We start from the raw sequence: 21,269 nt of genomic DNA, 5'->3' as shown, positions 1-21,269 counted from the left end.
TTAACACAATAAATAGAAGCATGGCAAGAGAATTCCCATAGAACAGGTCAAACCATAACTTTCTATTTTTAAAATTAGTCGAAAACAACCAGGCACAGTGGCTCATACCTGTAATCCCAGCACTTTGGGAGGCTAAGGCAGGAGGATAACCTGAGGTCAAGAGTTTGAGACCAGCCTGACCAACATGGCGAAACCCTGCTCTACTAAAGATACAAAAATTAGCCAGGTGTGGTGGTGCATGCCTGTAGTCCCAGCTACTCAGGAGGCTGAGGCAGGAGGATTGCTTGAAGCTGGGAGGCAGAGGTTGCAGTGAACTGAGATCATGCCACTGTACTCTAGCCTGGGTGACAGCATGAGACACTTATCTCAAAAAAAAAAAAAAAAAAAGAAAAAGAAAATAATACAAGAAGGAACATGATCCAGAAACTAGAACCAGAAAAAGTCAGAAATAAGTTGACATAACTAAGGAAAGAATCCAATATAAAAGGAAAACTGATTTCAGAAGTGAAGATTAAGCTAGAAGTAACGCAAGAGCACAGCAGGTAATACCTTAAAAGAAGTAGATAGTTAAAAGGGGGAAATGACAAAAATCAAAGCTAAATGAAAAATTTTACATAAGTATTTATAACAGCATATTCATCATAACCAAAAAGTGGAAACATCATAAATGTCTATCAACTGATGGATGGATAAATAAAAAATAGCATACCCAATGAAACATTATTCAGCAATAAAAATAAGTAAGTGCATGTCACGATATGAATGTATCTTGAAAACATACTAGGTGCAAGAAGCCAGTCACAAATGCCTACATATTGTATTATTCCACTTACATTAAATGGTCAGACTAGGCAAACTCATAGAGCAAAAAGTTACTGATTGCTGTGGACTAAGAGAGTTGGGGGAAAACGGGTATGATTACTTACGGGTATGGATACCTATGGTATGGGGCTATTAAAATGTTCTAAAATTGATTGTGGTGATGTTAGAACAACTCTGAATATACTAAAATCCATTGACCTGTCCACTTTAAGTGGATTAGTTATATTATATAAAAGTCATATATCAAGTTTAAAAGCAAATAAATGAAAAAAGGGATTTGAGAGAAATTGAGACTAATATTGAAGATAGGCAAAGACGATTCAACATATTACATGAAAGGAGACTGTGAAGAAAACCAAAACAAAGGAGCAGAATATTTAAACTAAAATTCTAGAAAACTTTCCTGAAATATAAATTAGATTTGAAAATGTATGTTGAAATAGCATGCCATATACCTGATAATATTTACCCAGAACACTTGACACCAATAATTATTCCAGAAAAAAAAATGCTGGGCTTTCAGAAAACTAAAAAATATATTTGAATATCTAGACAAAAATATCAAGTAACTTATACAGGAACAAAAATTAATTATCTCTAGATTTTTCTACAGCAACATTTATGCAGGAAGTAATTATGTAACACATTCAAGATACTGAAGGAAAGAAAGTGTGAGCCAAGGATTTTTGTATTGAGAAGAATATTAAGTATATAAAGCACAGATAAACATGTAATCAACATTCTCAGGGAATACTGTTCCTAGGAATCCTTCTTGTGGAATCTACTAGAGCACAAGCTTCAGTCCAGGCATGGTGGCTCATGCCTGTAATCCCAGCACTTTGGGAGGCTGAGGCAGGCGGATCACTTGAGGTCAGGAGTTCAAGACCAGCCTGGCCAACATGGAGAAACCCTGTCTCTACTAAAAATACAAAACTTAGACAGTTGTGGCAGCATGTACCTGTAGTCCTAGCTACTCGGAGGCTGAGGCACTGGAATCGCTTGAACCCAGGAGGCAGAGGCTACAGTGAACTGAGATCGCACCACTGCACTCCAGCCTGGGCAATACAGCAAGACTCGGTCTTGAAAAAAAAAACAGAAAAAGAGAAAAGAACACAAGCTTCAGACAAGCAAAAAAAAAAAAAAGGTTATTAAAAACTGTGTAGTAAAGAATTTAATCTTGCCCAAAAAGAGGTCTGGTCCTTGCCCTCACATTCTGGGAAGTAATCTCTAGGCCATTGGCTATCATGCCTGATGGTAGTATCTCTGTTTGCCTGAGGGGAAGGGGTCACACTGGATTGTCTAGCAATATGACTTAGAGGGTGGGTCAGCCCTAAACTTAGGGTAGGAGCTGGCCACTCTAGAAAGAACAACAATGTGATTTAAGGTAAGGGCTTTGAGTCATCTGATATCAGTTGAACTGGAGATCAATCACATGGGCAATCCATCAGTGATACCCTCGTGGTGGAGCACCGATAAGTACTCTGAACGCCAAGGTTGGGTGAGCCTTCCTAGCTGACAAAACCGCATCTTGTCACACATGAATGCCAGAAAAGTAACACATCCTGACACCATGAAGAGAGGCCAATGGGAGCTCCGTTTTTGTTACTTCCACAGATTCCACCCCATGTGCTTCTTCTCTTGGGTGACTTTAATCTATATTATTTCCCTATAATAAATGATAATTGTGAGTATAATAGCTTTAGTGACTTTTATGGGCCCTTATACCAAATCATTGAACATGGGTGTGGTTTGGAAAACTCTTCCACACTTGCAGTTGGTGTCAGAAGTGAGGGAGGTCTTGTGTGAACCAAGTACCCTCTAACAATTGTAGTTGGCCAAGCCCTTGCAGACAACAACATAAGGATTTGTCAGGCCAGGCACAGTGACTCACTCCTATAATCCTAGCACTTTGGGAGGCCGAGATGAGAGGATCAGTCGAGGCTAGGAGTTCGAGACCAGCATGGCCAACATTGTGAGACCCCCGCCTCTACTAAAAATACAAAAATTAGCCAGGCATGGTGGAGTGCGCCTGTGGTCCCATCTACTTGGGAGGCTGAGATACAAGATGGTGCCACTCTACTTCAGCGTGGGTGACAGAGCGACACTCTGTCTCAAGAAAAAAAAAGGATTGGTGGTAAGCATTAGAAATATAATTACTATTAGAACTAAGATTAAGTAGGAGTTAAAAGGGAAAAGGGGGTTTGTAATGTCTGTTTTCTCAATTTACATATTGTATAAGTATAAAAATAAGGGGAAATGGGAAGAGCATACAACAAAAATGTTCACTCTTGTCAGTAGGTATACTGAGACTGGTAATATTATTACTCTAAAGCTTGTGTGTGTAACATGTGATTTGAAAAGAATGAGTAATTATCATTTCAATTCTATAATCTTCTGTGTCCCTTAGAACTGGGATTCTGATTGTGAAGAAAGGACATGCAGATATAAGAAAGAAGAAATTTCTAGAAATATTTTCTAATCCTATTTGAATGTGTGTGTGAGGCCTAGAAAAAGTAGCTCAATAGCAATGAATATTTCAGGTCCCCAGAATGTGGTCTTAAAATACCATTCACCTAGTTACTAAATGAAACCAGGGTTTCTTGGAGCTGATTGCAAGACTGGAATATGAAATACACAAGATGTGCGTGGAAAAGTTAATACCAGATAGTGGGGAAGCTATTTATTAAAGACTGCTAGAGTTGTGTCAAAGGACTTGGGAGACAACTTGAAGAGGCTCTCACTGGCCAGATTGAATTTGAGCTTTGAAAAGCTCAAATTCATCAATAATTTATCAATTAATAATTCATCAATAGTTTAAATCCATGAGTTCATGATAACATTGTTTTGAACAGATGTGTTATCCTCTGAAGAATGATGTAGAAGAAATTATAATCTTGAAAACTAATTTAGAAAGAGAAAGAATCAATAATTTCTCCTGCCTTTTCAATATGAACTGGGAAACCACAGAGTAAATGGAGAAATTGCTAGGCTAATCCTTGTATTTACTTAGTGATATATTCTCAAAATAGGTAAAGCTAATAAAGTTATAATTAACAGAGCTAAAAGGAGCAATATACAAATTTATAATCATAATAGATTTTAACATACCCCATTCGATAATTAATTCCTTAAGGAAACAAAAATCAATGAGTAGTAATCAGTAGTCCTGAAGAAAAAAATAAATAAGCTTAATCTACTGGTTGTTTCTAAAGCATTGCAACCAACAAGTGGTATATTAGTTATCTATTGCTGTGTAACAAATTATCCCCAAATTTAGCAGCTTAAAATAACAAACATTTCTTATCTCACAGTTTGTATGGGTCAAGAATCCAGAAGCAACTTAACTGGGTGAGTAATTTCATCTGAAGGTTCAACTGGGGAGGATCTGCTCATTCACAGGGTTGTTAGAACTTTGGTAGGCCAGAGACTTCGCTTTCTCACCATATGGGCCTCTCGTAGCCTAGCAGCTTGCTTTCCCCAGACCAAGCAGTCTAAAAAAGGCAGGAAGTGGGTGAGAACAAGTGAGAGCATCCAAGATGGAAGCCACAGACTTTTTTTTTCTTTTCCTGGTAGTAGCTTTAGTGATATATAGTTCACATACCATTCCAGTCACCCATTTAAGTGTACCATTTAATGGCTTTTAGTATATTCACTATTCACAGAGTTGTGCAATAATTACCACAATCAATGTCAGAACATTTTCATTACCCCAGAAAGGTATCCCACACATACCCTTTCATTGCCATCCCGTTAGCCCCTCCCTCTTCCTCATTCCTAGACAATAACCAATCTATTTTCTGTCTCCGTAGATTTTCCTATTCTGGACATTTTCATATAAATGGAATCATATAATGCTCAGTCATTTGTGACTGGCTTCTTTCCCTTAGTATAATGTTTTTAAGGTTCATATATGTTGTAGTATGTATCAACACTTCATTTCATTTTAAGGCTACACAATATTCCACGTTTTGATTATCCATTCATCAACTGATGGACTTTCAGTTGTTTCCGCTTTTTAGCTATTATGAATACTGCTGCTATGAACATTCAGGTACAAGCTTTTATGTGAACATATGTTATTTTTTCTCTATCTGGGTATGTAGATATAATAGAATTTCTATGTTGAATTGTAACTCTATGTTTAATCATTTGAGGAAATGCCAGACTTTTTCAAAGCAGCTATATCATTTTACATTTCCATCAACAATGTATTAGTGTTTCAATTTCTCCACATCCTAACTGACACTTATTATCTGACTTTTTTATTATAGCTACCCTAGTGGGTGTGAAGTGGTATTTCATTGTGGTTTTTATTTGCATTTTCATGATGACTAATAATGTTGAACATGTTTTCACATGCCTATGGCCATTTGTGTAGTCTTCTTTGGAAAAATAGACATTTTTCAGATCCTTTACCATGTTTTAATTAGATTATTATTTTTCTTGTTATTATTGAATTATAAGAGATTTTTTTCAGAGCTAGTCCATAAAGAGGAAGAAGTTCTCTATATAATCTAAATGGAAGTTCCTTATCAGATACATGATTTGCAAATACTTTCTCCCATTTTGTGAGTTGTCTTCTCACTTTATTAATAATATCCTTTGAAATGCAAAAGCTTTTAAATTTTGGTGACATTTAATTAGTTTTTCTTTTGTTGTTTGTGTTTTTGATGTCATATATAAAAATACTTTGCCTACTCCAAGGACACAAAGATTTACTCCTGTGTTTTCTTTTAAGGGTTTTATACTTTTAGCTCTTACATTTAAGTCTTTCATCCATTTTGAGTTAGTTTTTGTATTTGGTATGAGATAAAGGTCCAACTTCATTTTTTTGCATTTGGATATCCAGTTGTCACAACATTTATTGAAATGATTATTCTTTCCCCCATTGTATGGTCTTAGCATCCTTGTCCAAAATTAATTGACGATAAATATATGGGTTTATTTCTGGACTCCAAGTTATTTTGATAATAGATATGTCTATCCTTGTACTATTACTACATTGTCTTGATTAGCTTTTTAGTAAATTTTGAAATTGGAAATTGTGCATCTTCCAAATTTGTTCCACCTTTTAGGATTGTTTTGGCAATTCTGGATCCATTGAGTTTTCATATGGATTTTAGTATCAGCTTGTTAATTTCTACAAAGAATGCAAGTAAAGAGCCGAAATTAGTGGTGGACTACTGTAATCCTAGCTACTCAGGAGGTTAAGGTGAGAGGATCACTTGAGTCCAGGAGTTCAAGACTAGCCCAGGCAACATAGCAAGATCTCGGTCTCTACAAAAAAAAAAAAAAAAAAAAAAATGCAATTGGGTTTCTGACAGGGATTGCATTGAATCTATAGATCAACTTGAGATGTATTTCCATCTTAACTATATTACATTGTTAACATAAGATAGAGAAATTATAAGAAAATAAAGAAGTTTAATTCTTTTCTACAATATTTTGCAGCTTTCCTAGTACAAGTGTGGCACTCTTTTGTTAACTCTGTTCCTAAGTATTTATTTTTATGCTATTGTAATTTTTTTCTTAAATTCATTTTTAGATTGTTCATTGCTAGTGTATAGAAATACAATTGATTTTTATATGCTCAGCTTCTATACTGCAACCTTGCTGAGCTCATTTATAAATTAGTTCTGATCATTTTTTAGTGACTTTTATTCCATTTTCTTGCTTAATTGTCCGTGATAGAACCTTTAGTACAATACTTAACAGAAGCAGTAAGAGTGTGCATCCTTGCCTTGTTCCTAATCTCAGAGGAAACCATCTATTCTTTCACCATTAAGTACAATGTTAACAGTGAGATGTTTGTAGATGCCCTTTATCAGGTTAAGAAAATTTCCATTTTTCTGAGTTTGTTGAGCATTTTATCATAAAATGTTGTAGGTTCATCTATGCCGCAAGGCAGCACTGTCCTTCACACAGTTCTTTGTGCTGTTGCTGTGGAGCCAAAGGAAGTTGGGGAGGCTGGGGTGCCACCACAGAGGCCTGGAGAGGCATCCTTTCAAACTGGAAGGAAAAGCTGCCAAGAGCAGCCTGGCATGCTTCAGAAGGGATACAGGTGTCAAATATGGCTTGATGTGACTGGGGTCCACCAAGGTGGCCCTGGATATGGAGTGCTTCTGGGAGTGGGCAGTGGTGCTGGCAGACACTGTGGTCTCCAGTGGCAGATGCTACTGGGAGGTGGCAGTTCTGGTGCATGGGAGCCGAGTCTCTGTGGTCCACATGCTACAGATTTCCAGGGTCCAATGATGTCTGCGTTTGCTCTTTAGGATGGAGAGCTGCTGACCCATTCAGGCCTCAAGGCACCCGAGGACCTCTAGTATATCCATGACAGGAGTCCCTAATCATGCTCTTGGCCAACCACCTTTTGAAAGGGTCAGAAGCCTTTTTACTTTGCCCCAAGCAACCTCTAGCTCCCACAATTCAGTGTCGGGTCCTCTGTGCAATATCCTAGTCATCTTCCTCTTTCTCGCCCTGTGAAATTAGGGATGCAGTCAGGCCCTCCTCCCCTCGTTTCCCAACTACTACAAAATTTCCTATGCTGCAATGAGTGTATCTTCCCTGACGTGCTTCCTTCGGTGCCTCTGCCCAGGCCTTTCTCAGAGAGTATTCAGTCCTGGGGTCTTATCCTCCAGCTTTGTTTGAATTTATTCATTACTGTGATATCTCTTCCTCCTTTTGTCCACATGTAACTTGCTTGTTCTTGGAGCTCTACCAAATCTCTCCAGAGTAAATTCTTTCTACCTCTGGGTCAAGGAGTGGTGCACTCAATGACTTGGCCCTTTCTCTATAGTACAGAGTCAGGGCTCTGGCTTCCTCCATGAGCACTTTATTGACTCTAGGTCAGAATGAAAACAGAGTCCCCCTTCCCCAGTACCTCAATGCCACAGAGCCTCAGCCCACACAGCTTCAGCTATCCTCATCCCAAGTCCACCTACCTTACTCTATACCTCTGACAGATACCTAGCCGATCTGTCATGATTGTTATCCCAGTTGTAATCATGACCAAAGGGGAAGGGATACTTGGGGGATATCCAGGGGATTCGTGCTAGAAACTGTTGATGCTTGAGAAGTTCCATCTTCATTTCTTCCACAGTTGGAACTTCCAGAGGAAGGAGGGAGGCCTGAGGTTTTGCACAATCCATTCTGGACTCTATTCAGACTCAAACCTTCACTTCCCTTGGCAGCCGAATACCTAAAGTAGTATTTGGGGTTGAGAAAAACCTGATGCAGTAAGTGAACATGTATGTGAAGTATGTATTATTGAGGCTCACTCTAGCTCTGTGATTCCATCTTATTCTACCTTCTATGCTGAGACTGGATGCCCCTAGGGGAGAAAGAGAAAGACTGGATTTAGCAAAAATGATTTGTGTCATTAAATTTTATTTGAGCATATGCACACACATAAAGCTGTCATATACTGTAATATTGTAACATGCTTTTCAGTATTCTATTGAAATGCTCATATGGGTTTTTTGTTTTTTATTCTATTGATAGGGGACATATACTTGCTGATATTCATGTTTAAACAATCATGCATTTCTGGCATAAACTCCACTTGGTCATGGGTGTAATTCTTTTTATATGTTTCTGTATTTAGTTTGCTAGTATTTTACTAAGTATTTTTGCATTTATATTCATAAGAGATACTGGTTTATAGTTTTCTTTTCTTATGATATTTTTGGTTTGGGTATCAAGAAATATTGGTCCCATAAAATGAGTTGGGAAGTACTTTCTTCCCCTCTATTTTTTGGAAGAATGTATGAATAATTTTTATTAATTCTTCTTTAAGTGTTTATTAGATTCTACCAGTAAAGCCATCTGGGCCTGGGCTTTTTTTCATGGAAGTTCTTGATTACTAATTCAATTTTATTATTTTGTATAAGTCTATTCACTATTTCTTCTTGATTCAGTTTCAGTAGTTTGTGTCTTTCTAGGAATGTATTTATTTCAACTAAGCTGTCTACTTTATGGGCACACAATTGTTTATAGCATTTCTTTATAAATCTTTCCATTTCTATAAAGTTGGTAGTAATGTCCCCTGTTTCCTCTCTGATTTTATTATTTGAGGCTTCTCTCTTTTCTTCCTGGTTAATTTAGCTAACAGTTTGTCAATTTTGTTGATAGTTTCAAAGATCCAATTTTTGGTCTCATTGTTTGTCTCTGTTTTCCATTCTCTATTTTATCTCCTCTATAGGCTGGAGAGAGACCCGCTGAGCTGAGGTGGCAGATGCAGGGGGGCGGGAGGGGTCATGTTTCAAATGGTACAGACTCTCACTGTTCTCAGCACGTTTTAGTGATTTTTATTGGATAAATGTTTCTTCACTTGTAGTATACCCTTAGGATCATTTTTAGAGACTTTAGTTAGAGTTTTTATTATAATTTCCATTCGTTTCACTGGAAAGTTGCTCTACAGAGCTCCTCACATTGTCTTGCCAGAAGCAGAAGTCCCTCAGCCTATTCATGACCTAATATTGAAATGATGTGCTGTTTTGCCATATTGCCACACTCATACTCATAGAAGTGAGTCACTAAGTCCAGCTCACACTTAAGGGGAAAGGATTACACAAGGGTATGAACACAGGAGTTGGGGATTATTGGGACTTACCTTAGAGGCTGGGGAACATAGATTCATTTTGAGTATCATGAGACATTTCTGAAAATTTTCCACTAGACCATAAATTTAAGATTCAATGTATTTCAAAAGACTGGGTCTGATACAAATCATATTCTCAAACCCAAGGTAATTAAGTTAGAGATAATAACAAAAAAGATTGCAGGGAAAACTTTGTTTGAAAATTACAAATCATATTTATAAATAATATGTTGGTCAAAGACAATTATAATAGGAATAGTAAACCACCTATACCTGAACATTAATGGAAATATAAAGATTGCAACCTATATATGTATCCAAAGAAAGTCCTGGATGGAAATGCATAGACACCTGTAATTATAATAGAAAAGAGAAGGTTAAATAAAAATTAATAAGATAATCTAACTTACCAAGTTAGAAAATAATTTATAGAATAAACATAAAAACAGCAAAAGGGAGAAAATTATAAGGACAAGAGCAGAAATTCAAGAAATAGAAAATAAATAAAATTGAGAGGATAAAAAATATCAGGAGTTGGTTATTCAGAAAATCTAATAAAAAGTGGAATGTAACTGCCAGATCCTGCAAAGACTTAAAAATTACTCAGAGAATATTTTGAGCAACCTTATGTCAATAAACTTGAAAACTTAGATGAGAGAGCCAAACGATTAGGAGAATATAACCTGCCAAACAGTACTTCAAGATGAAATAGAAACCTTAAATGTACCTATAACCCTTAAGGAAAATAAACTAGCTAAAAATTTTCCCATAAAGCAAACATTAGGCACACATGGTTTTACAGGTGAGTTTGACTAATCACTTAAGAAATATAAAAGAAAAGAAGATTCCACAACTCATTTCTTGAGGTTAACATAACTTTCATAACAAAACTGACAAGTACATTCTGAAAAAGGAAAATTATAGGCCATTATCACGGATTAGCATAGATGCAAAAATCCTAAATAAAATGATGGTAAACTGCATCCAGTAATACATTAAGAAAGAAGAAGAAGAAGAAGAAGAAAAAGGAGGAGGAGGAGGAGGAAGAAGAAGAAAAAGAAGAAGGAGGAGGAGGAGGGGGAGGAGGAGAGGAAGAGGAGGAGGAAGAATCAATCAAAACTAACTTAAAGTTTCTAGGAAAGCAAATTTAAAGGAATTATGGTTGTCTCAATAGATGCAGAAAAAGTATTTAATTATAATAAAATATCAAAGAAGCTCAGCAAACTGTGGACAGATTGGTATCTTCTTTTATTTTTTTTTTTAGACGAAGTCTTGCTCTGTTGAACAAGCTGGAGTGCAGTGGCGCTATCTTGGCTCACTGCAACTTCCACCTCCTGGGTTCAAGTGATTCTCCTGCCTCAGCCTCCTGAGTGCTGGGATTAGAGGTGTGAGCCACCACAGCCGGCTAATTTTTTGAATTTTTTGTATTTTTAGTAGAGATGGGGTTTCACCGTGTTGGTCAAGCTGGTCTTGAACTCCTGACCTTGTAATCCACCCGCCTCAGCCTCCTAAAGTGCTGGGATTACAGACATTAGTCACCACGCCTGGCCGAGAATGGTATCTTCTTAATAATCTAATAGTTATGTTTCTGTTTCCTCCAAACAAGTTCAGAGCTCTTTAAAGGCAAAGACCATAACTCATGCATCTTTACATCCTTGGAGCTTAACAGAGCCTAGCATACAGTAGTACTGATTGAATGATTGTTGATTGATTATTATTATTATTCTGCCATTACTTTTAATAGCAAAAACTGCAATTTCTTTTGCACCAACCTAATGAATGACTGAATGAAAAAGTGAAAGCTTGATCTTCTTGATAAAATAGTAGATGGGTCATCTGCCTAGAGTAAGAGATCTAGTAAGTCAGCATGTTAGAAAGAAGAGAATGTGTAGGAATGTGGCTGCAAGTCATCAAGGCATAGAAGAAAGAATCAAATTTTGCAAACACTAAAGTAAAATACAGGAGTAAACTTCTTTACTGTAGTTGAAATATTGACCTGCCCGCAACGAATAATGCAATTCGTTGTTTGTGCAAGGTACTGTAGGTGCTGTACAGGGCTGCAATTAATTAGCTAATTCCCAAAGATAATTTAGTAACTGTTGTAATGGATTATCAGCCCTTTACACCTTAGTGTAAATAAAAGCTCTGAAGGTAGGGGAAGGGTGCCATCTACTGAGAATATGGAGCATAACAGAGCAGTGAAAGCTGAAATTTCCCATTTTTAAATTGTTTCTAGGAGTTGCCGTATCTAGTTTCTTCCTCTGTTCACCACATATTTTATTAAGTATTTTTTCCAGATTATTTTAAAGCATTGATGTTTAAGAAAACTTTACGTCTCTTCAATAAATATTTCATGCCCATTTGCAAATACATCACACTTCGTTCATATCTTCCTTAAAAATTGTAAGGTGCTTTGTCTAAATATCTTTAATTAAAAATTTAAAAACAAAAACTAGTGAATAATACATCTCCAAAGTTCAGACTATTATTTATTAACAAACAAAACTACCACTTGTTTTGTTAATAAATTCAGGAAAAGTTTTGTTAATGAGAGGAAAACATTTTCACACAAAGTGAGGACAAGGTATGTTCACATTATTTAATGCAAAATGCAAACAAAGTGCAATTATTAACAAATGCAGAGGTGGAGGCTTTGGCATAAAAGCATGATCGGTACTGCCGTAGACACAGGAAAGCAGATGAAATCACCAGATCAGACAAATGAGTTGTCAGTCTGAACAGACAAATAAAGAATGCCATTTAAAACACACTTTAGTTCCTAATGGCACAGCATGGACAATATTCTCTTTAAGTGGCATGAGATATTTTGTCAAGATCCTTCCTTGTACACAGAGACTCAGTTATTATTCACCTAGGGGCTGAGCCAAACACACAGACTTTGGCTCCATGGCATTCAAGCTGAGCTCCCCTGAAAGTCCAAACATAGCAGAAATGACATTTATTGAGCACTTTCTATATGCCAGACACTCAGCTTTCCACCTTATATATGGTGTATCATTTACTCAGGTAACCATATGAGGCAGGTTTTACACTGAATTTAATGACAAAGTAAGAGACTCAAAGAAACTGAAGAAACTTACCTAAGTGCTTACATTTAGTGAATGGTTGAAATTCTAAGGCTAACCTCTTTGATTCCTAAACCTCTCATATTGTTTTGCACTTATCCAGGCTGCTTAATAAGGAAAAAGTAGACAATCTAGCCAAGAAAAGTACAGTAGGCAACATCAAAGTAGACCCTCTAATTCTTACATTGGGGAGATAGAGTTGAGTGAATCCCCATTAATTGGAACTCTTTGCAATATATACAAGGTAGTGTTTCTCAAAGAGTTTGCATTGAAATGCTAATCCCTCACAGTGCCCCATGAAAAAGGAATTCTGCATGTTCAGTTGGGTTTGAGAAATGCTGCATCTGGTATCCTCTCTTAAAGAGCCAAAATGGGGCTACTCTGGGCACACTGCCTGTGGGGTAGCTCTGCTCCGTGAGGAGCAGAAAAAAAAAAAAAAATGCAGCTAAAATGTACATTCATGTGTTAAGAGGTCCGAGAGGTAAAGAACTCTGTCTAAATGTGTTTATCCAAAGTTTCATGCAGAATTTTCCTGTGGCACATCTAACATCCCAGTGATCACCAGGTAGAAAAATGCTGCCCTGGCCAGAAAGGAGTCATTGATGGGTTGAAAGTAGGGGAGTGCCAAGGTTAGATTTGCATGCTTTTTTAAGAGACAGGGTCTTGCTCTGTCATGCAAGCTGGAGTCCAGAGGCACAACCATAGCTCACTGCAGCCTCAAATTCCCGGGCTCAGGCAATGCTCTCACCTCAGCCACCCAAGTAGCTGCAACCACAGGTGCTCACTATCATGCCCAGCCTAGATTTTCATGTTTGACACAGGGTTCTGGCAGCTTGGGTTTGAGGACAGAAAAGATTGAATGTGAAGGGAAGCCAGAACGTGAAATAGGGATACTTAGGGGAATAGGGATACAGAGAGAGGGACAAATGAAGAAATGCTTAACAGATGGAATCAATAGCACTTGGAGATGGATCAGACATAAGAGAGAAATAAATAAACTCACAAATTTCTAGATTGGGCAACTGAATAAATGTTGTAACATATGAGATAGAGAGATAGAGATATTGGTTTAACTATTTTTTTTTTTTTTTTTTAGATGGAGTCTTGCTCTGTTGCCCCAGGCTGAAGTGCAGGGGCACAATCTCAGCTCACTGCAACCTCCGTCTCCCAGGTTCAAATGATTCTCCTGTCTCAGCCTCCCAAGTAGCTGGGATTACAGGCATGCACCACACACCTGGCTAATTTTTGTATTATTAGTAGAGACGGGGTTTCACCATGTTGGACATGCTGGTCTTGAACTCTTGACCTTGTGATCTGCCCACCTTGACCTCCCAAAGTGCTGGGATTACAGGCATAAGCCACTGTACCTGGCCTAATTTAACATTTTAAACCCGTTGTTTTCCAAATGTGCTAACCCATTTTTTTTTTTTTTCCCCATGAGATATCCCATGGAACTAGTGTTCTGTAGAACACACTTCTGGAAACACTGCTGTGGGAGGATCTTGCATCAGAAAGCCAACTGCACCATATCATCCAACTCCTACTGGGAAAATCCTAAGAAAAACTGTGTGGCAACAAAGGAATTTTGCTGTGAAAGGAACAATGTAAACATGATTTAAAGGGATATACACAGCCATCCCTTAGTGTTCATAAAGGATTGGTTCCAGAACTGCCCAAAGATACCAAAATATGCACATACTCAAGTCCCAAGGTAGGACTTAAGTACATAAAGTATCTATATGCAGATTTCAGATTCCACAAATACTGTATTTTCCATCCACAATGTTTGGTTGTGGATGTGGAACTCACTGATAAGGAGGGCCAACTTTATTTATTGAAAAAAAATCCATATATAAGTAGGCCTTTGTGGTTAAAACCCATGTTGTTCAAGAGTCAACTGTACACCCAACTTGAAACAAAAACCTAACTTTTTTTTTTTTTTTTTGAGAGAGTCTCACTCTGTTACCAAGACTGAAATGCAGTGGTGTGATCATAGTTCTCAAATCCTTTGCCAGCCTCTTGAGTAGCTGGGTCTGCAGGTGAGCACCACCACACCCAGCTAATGTTTTATTTTTATTTTTTAGAGATGAGGTCTCACTATGTTGCCCAGGCTGGTCTCAAACTCCTAGTCTCAAGCGATATTCCTACCTCAGCTTCCCAAAGTGCTGAGATTACAGGTGTGAGCCACCACACCCAACCCTAACTTTTTTGTTGTTGGTGGTGGTGCCACTATAAGATCTGGAGCAAAGGGTTGGCAAATAGTTCTCACACCAAATCCAGGCTGCGGACTGTTTTTGTAACCTTTTATTGGAACACAGCCATCCTTCTTTCTGTAGATATTGTCTGTAGTTGCTTTCACGCAACAATGACAGCGTTGAGTGGTTGAGGCAGAGACTGAATGGCCAGCAGAGCCCAAAATATTTACTATCTAGTCTTTTATAGAAAAAGTTTGCCAAACCCTGATCTGGTGAACTGTTAAGCACATAGTGGATTCTTGTAAAGAAAAGAGCTGGCCGGATGCGGTGGCTCACAACTATAATCCCAGTACTTTGGGAGGCTGAGGTGGGCAGATCACCTGAGGTCAGGAGTTTGAGACCAACCTGGCCAACATGGTGAAACTCCTTCTCTACTAAAAATACAAATTTGCCAGGCATGGTGGCACATGCCTATAGTCCCAGCTACTTGGGAGGCTGAGGCAGAAGAATCGCTTGAACCCGGGAGGTAGAGGTTGCAGTGAGCTGGGATTGTGCCACTGCAGTACAGCCTGGTCGACAGAGCGAGACTCCATCTGAAAAAAAAAAAAAAAAAAAAAAGCTAATTGATACATTAAAATTCATAAATGTGAACACTAAAAACTTTGCAACCCACGTTTCCTCAGGCTATACCAGCTGATGAGTACAAATGAATCCCAACAACAACCAAAACCCAGCGTGTAAATCTCTGGTTCAGCCTCCCACTCCGCTTGCCGAAATTAGGAACTCCATCCCTCCTAAACCTACTAAAGTTTCTAATTATGGCCCTTCTGCTGGCTACCACTTGGCCTCCTTCAGTTCTCCCCTCTACTACTTCTAGTGTTTCCTCCTGAATCTCTGGCTCCCACTCTCCCAAAGTGTGCTAGTCCAGCTAGTACCAACACCACCCCAGTGCTCATCAGCAAACACTTAGGTTTCTGAGAGCTTTCATGAGTTAGAAATGCATTCAGTGGCAAATAGCAGAAAATCATACTAAAGAGGCTTAAACAAAATAGGTGTTTGTTTATCCATTCAAAAAGAAGTCTAGACATAGGTGTCCAGGGCTGATTCTGAGAAGGAAGGAAAAAGAAGGAAGGGCAAAGTGCTGAAGGAAGCATTCCAGCTAAAGTTGCCTTTTTTCAAAAACTTCACTGATAGCCCAATCTAATGGCTTCCACTTCTATCTCCTTGTCCAGACTAGCTCACCTGGCAACCTCTGTCTGTAAGAGCATCTGGAAAAGTGAGTGTGTGAGTTTTCCATCCCCCAGTAGAGGACGGGAAAGGACTTTGGAAATGACTTTTGGAGCAACCAAACTCCAGTATGTGACTCAGAGCCTTTACTGTGTTCTCCATCGTGCCCTCACTGTTGTTTGGCCAAGTGAAGACAGCCCCCCCAACTCTTGTTGATGACCCACTTGGCTGTGTTCTGTGGCTGTGTTCCGTGGCTCACTGAGATGTGGAGGCTGTGGCCTCATGTGTGTCACAGCCTCAATTCAACCCAGAGCTAGATATGGGACATAGCATGCTATGGCATACTTGGAGCAATGCCACCTTATCAGACCAGCTTTGCCATGATCTCTCTCCCATCTTATTCTGAAGCTGGTCATTGAAATAAAGTTTGTAGGTATGCCAGGCATCTTAAAGAAAATTACTTCCCATGCCCTCTCTAGCATTTCGTGTTAGTTCATCTTTGGGAGGTCTTCTATATCTCTCGAGACATGACTGCATCTGCAGAGTGCATGCAGCTTGGGATCCGACTCTGGAATCTTCGCAAATCTAAAAAGGGGAATGAAAGAAAGTGGAAGGAAATGGAGTTTCAGGAATGCCAGTGCTCAGGGCTTAGATGGGGCCACAAAAGGAATTATTGGTGGAATACCTACCACTTGCCACAAGCTTAAAGTCTACATTTTAATTATAAATGTATTGTCTATTTAAGTCTTGGAAATACAGTGACTAGTACAACATTATATTCATAAGTTTCATAAGAATTTGTATTTGGTTAGATAGTGGTTTGTTGGTTGACTATTACTTTTAGTTACATTATATGCTAAGAAATAAAATATGTATTTTTATTGTGTATTCTAGAAATAGCCTCACTTTAAAATCAATCATACAGTTCTAAATTTTTCAAATCAGAGAAGTTGTACCCAACTGAAATGCATCATGAAAAGAATACTTACCCCTCTACTGAATATATTAAATTGGTCGTGCATGAACATTAACTAGGAATATGGCTAACATTATTGCATAGTAATAATTAATTTTGGTATGGAACATCCAAATCTAATTCATGTGCATTCTCATTTGACTTTTACAATTACTAAGTCACTCCAATTTTTCTAGATTTATCAAGCACCTCAGAAAAGTGACTGCCTTTATAGGCAGATTTTAAGGGGCACTGATTTTAAGGGCCCCAGATATCCCAAAATATTTTTGCAACCTGATCACTAAAGCTTGACATAAGAGATAAACTTTCATTCCACAATTAGAAGTGAGATCAAACAAAATTTCCACGGGATCAACCATATATTATTCAGTGTCACACGGAGGTACAAAGGCAATGTGGTGATTAGGAATTCAAGCTCTGGACAGACCAGCCAGTGATCAACATTGGCTCAACTATTACTAACTACGTAAAATGGAAAAATAATTCTCTCCTCCCCCGTGTGTTTGTTTCCAGGATTGAAGAAAATAATATTTAGAAAGCACTCAGTGAGTCTGGCAGTTAGGAGGATTCAATAAATGTTAGTCATTTTCTTGTTTTACTTTTTGTTTTTTATTTTTGTTGTTGCTGTTGTTGTTTGATGGGGAAAGACAATACAAAAGGCACCAAGTTATCTGAAGGGAAGGGGATACATATTCCACAGAGGAGGAGAGAAAAGGACACCAAAAGAAGAGGGAAACTTCCGTGGCACATAATGAACAAACAATCCAAACTTCCCAGTTTTTCTCTTTGGTCCACAGGGGCCAGCCAAGAGCCCATGGGCTAGAGACTAGGACTTACTGGGGGAGGCAATGCAACAGTATACCACCAGATGGCAGCATGGAGCCACTGCTGTTTTCACCCTTCGGCAGCATTGCGGCTTCATCATGCTGAACTCCACAAGGTTCCAAAGAATTGGTTCACAGCAATGGAAATAGCAAATGTCCCAGCCAAACTCCCCACCCCCTTGCACCATCTAAGCCCTGAACATTGGTGTTCCTGAAATGCTATTTCCATCCACTTTCCTTCACTCAATCTTGTTGTTCTTGGGAATGTAAAATGACTAGAAAATCTGATTTACTGCAAATTCTCTTAAAAGAGAATCTTTTCACACCCAAAGGAAAGAATTGCAAGGCCCACTCTGCAGCAAGTATTTGGCCTGTTTCTTTCAAACCCACAGTGTCTCAGCTACGACTAAAATGTTATTAAAACAAAACAGCTCACATGCTTATAGGCAAATCACATTTTGACATGATTAGTTCAAAAGCAAAGATGCCAGAGAGATCCAATGGCTTTTTTTGTAGAAAAGTCAAGCATTAGTTTATCAACATCTTTGAAGAAAAATTTTCAGATACTAAGTAGGTTATAAATGGATTCATACAAATAAAGTATATTTCTTCCGAAAACTCAAAAGATTTTGTAAAATTTCAGCATGGATCTAAAGAAATGGGTTTTTTTCCTTTATAGCTACCAATAGGAATGACTATGAAGTGATCCATCATAGATTAAAGTATACATTATCATTTACAACGGTCATCCTATAGTGGTACAGAACACTAGAATTTATTCCTTCTATCTAGCTGTAATTTTATAACCGTTAGCAAATCTCTCCCTATCCCTCCCTTCCCTCTACCCTTCCCAGCCTCTAGTATCCTCTGATCTACTTTTGAATATATTATTTTTTAATTTTTAACATTTTAAATTGATAAATAATAATTGTACATATTCTGGGGTACCTGATGATGTTTTGAGACATAAAATGTATGGTGCTCAGATCAGGGGATTTTGCATATCCATCACCTCAAAGATTCATCATTTCTTTGTGTTAAGAACACTCAATATCCTCTTTCTAGCTCTTGAAACTATATAACTAATACATTACTGTTTACAACAGTCATCTTACAGTGGTACAGAACACTAGAATTCATTCCTCCTATCTAGCTGTAATTTTATAACCTTTAACAAATCTCTCCCTATCCCTCCCTTCCCTCTACCCTTCCCAGTCTCTAGTATCCTCTGTTCTACTTTTTACTTCTGTGACATCAACCATTTTTTAGTTTCCACATATAAACGAGAACATGTGGTGTTCAACTTTCCATTCTTGGCTTATTTCACTTAACATAATGTTATCCAGGCTCATCTTTGTTGCTGCAAAAGACAGGATTTCATTCTTTGTGTGACTGAATAGTATTCCATGGCATATATATTCGTATTTTCTTTATCCATTTATCTGTTGTTGGACACCTAGGTTGATTCCCTATCTTGGCTACTGTGAATAGTGCTGCAATAAACATAGAAGTGCAGATGTTTCTTCAATATACTGGTTTCCTTTCCTTTGGATAAGTTTCCAGTAGTGAGATGGCTGGATCATATGGTAGTCCCATTGGTAGTGTTTTGAGGGACCTTCATATTGTTCTTCATAGTGGCTGTACTAGTTTGCATTCCCACCAACAGTGGATAAGAGTTCCCTTTTCTTTGCATCCTTGCCAAAGTTTGTTATTTTTGGTCTTTTTGATAAGGAGAAGGTCAAAAGTGTACATAATATCCCCAAATGCTACAACTTACATTTGGCTCATAGATTTAGTCAACGGATGAGAAAAACATCCAAATAACTCCCTAGAAAATAAGCATATCCAGAATCTGAAAACAAGTTATCCCTGCTTATGTCAGGATTGACTTATACTTGACCTGCTTTTGTATTGTAATAACCTAGCCTGACATAGCAATTATGTGCACATCCCTTTTCTCTGGAGGTATGTGTAACTTACTGTGGAGTAAATATGAGCCCATATTAATTCAAATAGGTAATTTTAAAACACTGTTTAATAGTGACACTACTTTGAGCCAAAGAAAACAAAAGAATCTACCATTTAAAATATGTGGTCTTACCTTAAAATTAGTACCACCAGTAATTAACTTTATCAGTGATATTAACACACCACATCATGTGCCTCTAGATACAGTGCACTGGGAAGAACACAACAGCATTTAGATAGTACTATGGCCAAAAATCTCCAGGTTAAATAACTCCAGGTTATTTAAATCTAGATCCAATGATAAGGAAATCACAGATAAACCCAAAGTAACAGAAATTCTACAAATAAATGACCTGTACGCTACAAAATTGCCAAACACGAAAGGCCCAAAAAAAAAAAAAAAAAGATGAGAAACTGATCCAGAATAAAAGAAATGAAAACTAAATGCAAAATGTCATCCTGGACTGGCTCTTTGACCAGAAAAAAAAAATTGCTATACAAGACATTACTGAGACAATTGGCAAAATTTTCCTTAAAACTATGTATTAGACAATACTAATGTATCAATATAAAATTTCCTGATTTTGATAATTGTGCATAGTTACGTAAGTGAAATGTCCTTGTTCCTAGGAAATACACACTTCAAGTATTTAGGAGTAAAGGGCGATGTACTCTCGAGTGGTCCAGAAAAAATATAGAATTATATGTGTAGGAGGAGAGAAAAAAAAGAAAAAGAATGTGCAAATGTAGCAAAATGTTAACAACCGGTGGATCAGAGCAGAGAGTATTTGAAAGTCCTCTACACTATTCTTGCAACCCGTCTATAAATTTAAAATTGTTTCAAAACAAAAAATAATCCATTTTAAAAATCGTAGCAAGGTCATCATTCCAGGCCAAAATCCTGTTATTACTTTATTAACAAGGCACCATTGTGCACCAAAAAAATGGAAATTTTTAAAAGAAAATAAAATCACCCATAATCCTCCTCCCTGTTCTCCAGGTAACACCTGTCTACAGGTTTTCTTCCCCTGTCTCTAAGTCACGTGTCTCTTGCACCCTCTGGTCCAAGCCTCCATCATCTCTTGACTGGAGACTGAGTTCCCCACTTTTTCTTCTCCCCTCTCCATCTGATCTCGGCAGATGTGTGCCCCTCGTGCTTGGCACTTGGTAGGGGCTCAACAAACATTTGCTGAATTAATTAGTGAATGAATCACAGTAAAAACATTCTGTAATTTGCTTTTTTAGGTAAAGCAAATTGAAATGATGCTGTACACATTCACTTTTTTTTTAACAATAGTAGAGATTTGGGCAAAATGCATTCGAAAGTGCCTGCCTGAATATTTTAGCATTTGCAAAACATCCAAATGTTTAATCTCAGTTAAATTCTTTCTACTGTAGCTCATCCGTAGAGTAATGACGTGCCCCTGACTTTACCTTTATGCTCCCTTTTCCACACCATCTTTACCTGGCCACCCACATTCTATTGTACACTGTGGTTCTCTACCTGGGCATTATAAATCCAGATGGCTATATCCAAATCTCTCAAATCAGATTAGACTGGGTTCTGCCTTC

The sequence above is a fragment of the Piliocolobus tephrosceles genome, chromosome 7, assembly GCF_002776525.5.
Source record: "Piliocolobus tephrosceles isolate RC106 chromosome 7, ASM277652v3, whole genome shotgun sequence".
NCBI lineage: Eukaryota > Metazoa > Chordata > Mammalia > Primates > Cercopithecidae > Piliocolobus > Piliocolobus tephrosceles.
The sequence above is the reverse complement of the archived record's forward strand: the minus strand, read 5'-3'. Positions refer to the sequence as shown.